General features: G+C 46.2%; 1 long non-coding RNA gene across 2 annotated transcripts; it reads left to right on the top strand.

The window, feature by feature from the left end:
- Positions 1-675: 675 nt before the first annotated feature.
- LOC110210763 (uncharacterized) lies at positions 676-5,505 on the top strand. 2 transcript variants are annotated; one of them, XR_002325170.2, is made up of 5 exons: positions 676-923; positions 1,339-1,465; positions 2,252-2,327; positions 5,196-5,261; positions 5,382-5,505. It is a non-coding gene; the product is annotated as an uncharacterized LOC110210763 (long non-coding RNA). The 2 variants fall into 2 exon arrangements; XR_002325169.2 differs by lacking the exon at positions 5,196-5,261 and having other exon boundaries at positions 678-923.
- Positions 5,506-6,283: the final 778 nt, after the last annotated feature.

A 6,283-nucleotide genomic window follows, 5' to 3' on the forward strand; every position in this document is an offset into this window, starting at 1 on the left:
GAGAGAGAGAGAGAGAGAGAGAGAGAGAGAGGAAAAGAGAAGCTACCCCATGGAGGGCAAGGTTAAGAGAATCGTTTAGGTCTGGGTATGGCACGGAGCTCAATTCCTTGCCCGAGATAAATTGGAGAAGTGACTTTTGGACAGGCTCCTGGAGAGCCTGGGTGAGGAGTCCTGCCCTGAACACTATAGGGGAGAAGAGAAAAATGGGGCCTAACACACATATCCCTAACGAGCCCAACCTGACCCTTGCTCCTCTGTCCCCTCTCCCCTTCCACCCCCAGCCCTGTATCCCAATTCCTCGGTCTCAATTGTCAATTAAAATAAACAGCCTTGTATTCCAGCGCCAGGTTCCAATCTATCTCGGCCGGGAGGCTACATACAGATTTGTGGCAGTGCCCGAAAGTCCTTGCTCAACCTTTTTAATATCTGAACAAAGCAATCAAACCCGATAAGATCTAGTGAAGGCGAGATCGCTCTTCTGTCCCTGGGATGGAGCCTTATTAGTCTGTGGTCCACATCATCAGAGTTATTGTGCCATGTTAAATTTATTGGTACTATCTCACCTCATTAAATACTTAAATAGACCTGACAGGACAGAAAAACGGGGCCTTTTTTATTTTTTTTCTCTTTCCAAAGGGAGCTGGCGTTTCCCCGCGTCCCAATTCACCTCTGCAGCAGCCGCTGGCAAAGAAAGGAGACGAAGGGCAAGGGAAGAGGAGCTGCGGCCAGCCGCCGCCGCCGCCGCCGCCGGGAGATTCCCCGGCTCCCAGTCACAGCACTGGCTGTAGTCCCGGTGCTTGGAAGAGCAGGCTGACTGAAAAAAGCCCAGTCTGCACGGATATGGGCGGCAGGGGGCCGCGGGATAAGCGAGGAGGGAGAAATGTGAGACTTTAGAGCTGGAGAGGACCTTTGAGGCCACCTAGGTCAGCATCCTCATTTTACAAAGAAGGCAACTGAGGCTCAGAGAAGGGAAGGGATTTGCCCAAGGTCAAAGAGTCAGCGGAGGGATTTGAGCCCAAGCCCTCTGAATTCACATCCAGTGTTCTTGCCTTTGCTCTGAGGGGATCAGGGCTGGGGGTGGGGAAGGTGAAGGGGAGGAGGAGAAGCAGAAGCAAGGCCCAAAAATTCTTGCCTTTGCTAAATTGCACAAAGTCTGACTTTTAAATTTTCCAAGAAGAGCCTTGTCAGTCATTCTACCCAGTACAGCTGCCAGAAATAAAGGTCAGGGTGACTGAAGAGGCAAGAAGAAAGAAAAAAAAGCAAAAACAAAAACCAAAACAAAACACCGGAGTGCCCTCAGTCCATTTGTCGTGACTGAGACTTGTGCTCTTTATTTAGCAAATAGCTCTGAACCGTGGTGTCAGATTCCAACTGGGCCCAGGATTCCCTGACCTTGGCAGTCTTAATGCAGACTTGTAGAGAGTCACCAGCCTCTTGGCCCTGGGCAAGGAACAGTTGATGGCAGGTGAGTATCTAAAGATGCTAATGCCCCTTGCGTTTTACCTCCTGTGACTGTCCTGTGGGTCAGACAGAGATCCTGGAGAGAGAGTGTGTTCTGCACAAGGTCTAATAGGTGAAGGAGATGCTTTCTTGATATTTGGCCAATTTCCTTCCTTGCCAAGGCAGTGGTTTGGGACATGTCTTCCCCGTGCTTCCTTGCACTCCTTCTATCTGTGCCTGCTGAGACAGACTCTTTTCTCCAGCTGCTTTCCCTCTCCCATCCCAGGTCCTCGTTTGCACCTTGTTAATAAGGTGGGCAAGGGGCCAGGAGCTGGCACTCAGAGCCAGCTCCCCAGTTCCTTCCATTCCTAATGCCCTAAATGGCTATGACACCACACTTAATTTCCGTTTTAGCGCAAAAGCTGGTAGGACATCAGCAGGCAAGGACAGGGTCCAGTGACAGTATCTTCAACAGGGGCTATCATCCTCTCTTTAATTAAATGCCACTTGGAGCTCAGTGTCCTGCGGAGCGGGAGCTCCACGGACTTATGTAACTCTCTCCCTCTTCAGAGCATAAAGCTCTTTACAAGCTCTATGACTCCCAGCGTTAAAACAGCTGTAATCCTTTCCCACCCCGGGAGAGAAGGCAGGCCATAACCAGGCACTATCTATGTTATCAGCTTAGAATAGCATGGAGCACATAAAATCCAGAGACAGAGATGTTGAGGAGAAACAGAGATGGTTGACATTTGTCAATAGGGTAATTTACTCTCTATCTTTAATTATTATTATTATTATTTTAATATTCCAGAGGGCAGATTTGAGAAGGGGGATGGGCAAGAAACACTGTACCCCAGCTGCCTTCTGAGCTCCCTCAAACAACTGCGGTAAGTAGTGAGGAGGCTGAAAAATGAGGATTGGTGGAGGTAATTGCAGAATGTCGAGAAGGCGCCCCAGTGAGGGTTTTTGGGGAATTGGAAGGCGGCCTGTGTGCATGGAGATAAAAAGCCCAGTTTGTCCTGAACCGAATGCTGGTTTCCGGTACATGGGGAAAAGCAGTGATTAATTACCGCCCAGGCTGCTGTATGTCTTCATTTAGAAGCCGCAGCCTCAATTACGTTTAATTACTTCCCCCCCGTGGCCTTAAATCAAGGGCGACTCCAGAGTGGGGGGGAGCTGCTGAGGTACACTTCTCGGGTGGCCTGGCAAAAAAAAGCAGATTGTGGGATGGAGGAGAAAGGAGGAGCTGTTGGATCAGGTGTTGGGGATGGGCTCCCAGGTTCTGACAAATGGGTGGAAAAGGGGGATGGGAGAGGAAGGAAAAGCCTACCAGGAGTCAGAGGAGCTGGGTTCCAAATATCCCTTCCACTCTGACCTACCTGGGTGACTCTTACAGGCCTCAGTTTCCTCTTCAGTAACATGAAGGATTTGGACTACATACTTTTAAGATTTCCTCCACCTCTAAATCTATGATTCTTCAGAGGTACTAGAATGAAACTCATCTCGGTTCATTCCTACTCTTCCCCTGGAGAACTGAATAATAATGGTAATGATGATAATTATAGCAAGAATTAATAACACATCAGATGTGTTCTGAGGAGCTCAAAGTCCTTTCCCATCTATGATCCTGCTTGTCCTTTCAATGTCTTCCTTATGAAAACAGGATTATTAACCCCATTTTAAAGGTGAGAAAACTGAGGCCCAGAGGAGTCAAGTAACCCCTGCAAGGGCATCAAACAAATGAGAGGCCAAGCTGGTTCCAGCTGCCATGATCTTCTCTAGATTCTGCTCCCCTTTTAGTTTCCTGTCAGGAAAGAACCAACCCTTCACATCTCCATGCAGTAATTGATTCTTTCCCCTTTCCCAAATCTTCCCCCAGCTTTTAGAAGATGACAGGGTTGGAGAATGTCTCTCAACGCCTAGGGTTGGTATGACAGGCTCCAGATAGAAATCACGAAATTGAACCATAGTACAAATCCTTCTCTTTGTGGTTGTTGAGTCATTTCAGTCGTGTCCAATTCTTTGTGACCCCATTGGGGGTTTTCTTGGCCAAGATACTGGAGTGTTCTGTCATTTACTTTTTCAGCTGGTTTTTACAGATGAGGAAACTGAAGTAAACAGGGTTAAGTGACTTGCCCAGGGTCACACAGTGTCTGAGGCCAGATTTGAACTCATGAAGGTGAATCTTCCTGTCTCCAGGCCTGACACTATCTACTTCACCACCTGACTGCCACAGATCCTTCTTTATTCAGCTCACTTCTCTGGCCTGGAGTCACAGATATTTTTGGTGTATACAAATAGTTGGGAAGGTGTGCATCTCAGCTCTGTAGGGTTATTAATTCTCCTTCCCCCTGCTCCCTTCCAAATGTATGATTTCCTACATATATCCTTAAGGGGATTGGGAATTTACATAGAAGTATTATGGCAGAAAGAGTCTGAGGCAGGCTGGAGCTTTACCGTATGGAATTAAAAGGTCTCTGTCCTCCAGTTCTCAAGCTGTAGGCTTGTCTTTCTCTGTTTGGCCCAACTGTTAGGGAAGGCAGAATATTTCTCCCAAGAGATATGAGCAAAGGACACTCAACCCCCTGCCAGCTTCAGTGGCCAGGTAGCCCTTTTGCAAATCTGGGTTGGAGGTCGTAAAGTGTTCTCCTGTTTCTTTGTGGTCAAATCAGCACCTCAAAAATGCATGGAAACAGATGAAGAGGTACTGCAGAGAAAGCTGAAAAGCCCACCTAAGAAACTAAGGTTTATTAACATTATTGCTCACCTTTGTGCTACCCAGCTTGGCTCCCCACCTCTTGTCCAAGCTTGGCTCCAGAGGACTCTGGGATATTTCTAAGAAATCAAGTCTACCCTCTGCAGAAGAAGATTTGCCTTTGCCAAGGATGTTCAAAAGAACTTGTCCTGTACTCTGAAGGCAGTTCCCAAAGTGTGGTCTCCCATAACGGCAGCACCATTGGAAGAAGTGCATAATCTCCCAAGATGGCTGTTTGGGGGAGAATTGTAATTCAGAGACGTCATGGTACAGTGGAAAGAGCACCCTAACTTGGAATCATGTTACTCTGCTACTCATGGCCTGTGTCACCTGGAGCAAATGACTTACTCTCTGTTGCCCTCAGTTTCCTCCCCTGTAAAGTTATGTGGCTAGACCTGTAAGTTTCCTTCCAACCCTAAATCTATGATCCTATGATTCTATGCATGTCTAAGTTCTAGCATTTTCCTTAAAATTTGATTTCATTAGCTAGTAGCTAGATATACCCGTCTAACTTAAAGGTGGCAGGTGGTCTTTGAGCATGGCATTGTGACTGACTAGCAAGGATGGTAGGCTGAGAGTCCTCAGGTACTAAAATAGACCTAGCAAAGAGGGAAATAGTTCATCCTCTTTCAAAATGGTGCCTCTGCTATATGGTATCTGCTTCATTCCCTTCACCACTATGGCTGTTTTTCAGATGTGTCAGCATCTGAATCCTAAGCATCCTCTGTGGGCACTGCTTCTGCAGCTGGGCCTATGACCAAGGCCTACGGTTCTCCTGATGCTCTCCACACCATACACACAGATAGATATTTAGTAATGTTCCCTTTGGGTTGTGAGGATGAAGAGGGTAGAAGAGTCAGAGGAAAGCGGATCCCACAGTACATTTGGGTTTAAATCCCAGACCTCCCACTTAGATGACCTTGGTCATGTCACCTCTGTGAACCTCAGTTTCCTAATCTGTAAAATGGGTACAGTAATACTTGCAATGTCTTTCTCATAGATCAGTAGTGAAGATTCCACAAGACAATGGCTTTCAAGAACTTCATAACCACCCAGCTTTATCAAAGTCAGTTATGATTATACCATTTCCAGACCCTTCATCTTTGTGCTTTTCTCCTGAAAGTAGAGAATCAGACTGAACATTTCTCTCTCCTCTCCTCTCTCCTTTCCTGATTTCTATCCAAAGTAATTTTCAGGAGGAAGAGAACAATGGGGTGAGAAGATGGGAAGTGAGACTTCTCAGAGATGTACACCCCAAAGCGACACAAGTTTCCGGAACAACGAGCATGCCATCTGGAATAAAAAGGGTTTGAGAGAAACGTCTACTTGGTTTCTGGTCTCCCCTCTTTCCCATTCTCTTCTTTTCCCCATTGGCTGCTAAATGGTTCCTCTTTGCTCCCTTTCCTCACTCAATTTCCTTTTGCCTTAGGGTGAGTGACCCAGCAGGAACAGTGTCTTAATCTGCTCCTGCAAGTATTCCAGTTCTGTTTGCTCACCTTCCTTCTGTCCCCTAACAGTTCAGGGAGTTTGGGAGTGCTTTTCCCCCTGTAGCATTTGGTGTTCTTGCCCCATGGGAGAATTTTTAATATTATTTCATTTCTTCGAACGTTTATTAAGACAAAGAAAAGAGAATATTTTGTGTTCCCACCAGAGACACTCTATTCTGATATTAAAAACAAAAACAAACACAACAACTCATAAAAAAAAAACCCCACTACACAAACTGAGGCCGGGAGGAGAGAGAGAAAAAAAGAAATATCCTAGAGATATTTTTACCTTCAAAGATCCATCACTCATTACTGCATATCACAGACACATCTACAATCTCATCTTCTTACAATTCTCCGTGAAATAAGTGTAAATGGAAAATAATACCCCATTTTGAAAGTTCAACAAAATGTCTTTATCCACCAAATGCAGCCCCAGCTGTCTCATTTTCAGAAACAAAGCACAATTTTAAATAGCAGCCCGCCACCCAAATAAACACCAGTGACTTTATCCAGGTCCACATGATTCTTCAAAGACGGCCAAACCATCCACTGAGATCTCCAGTCCCCTCAGAACCTGCTCCAAGCCTCTTGCCTGTCA

This window comes from Phascolarctos cinereus, unplaced genomic scaffold (genome assembly GCF_003287225.1).
Source record: "Phascolarctos cinereus isolate Bilbo 61053 unplaced genomic scaffold, phaCin_HiC Scaffold_726;HRSCAF=1367, whole genome shotgun sequence".
Lineage (NCBI taxonomy): Eukaryota > Metazoa > Chordata > Mammalia > Diprotodontia > Phascolarctidae > Phascolarctos > Phascolarctos cinereus.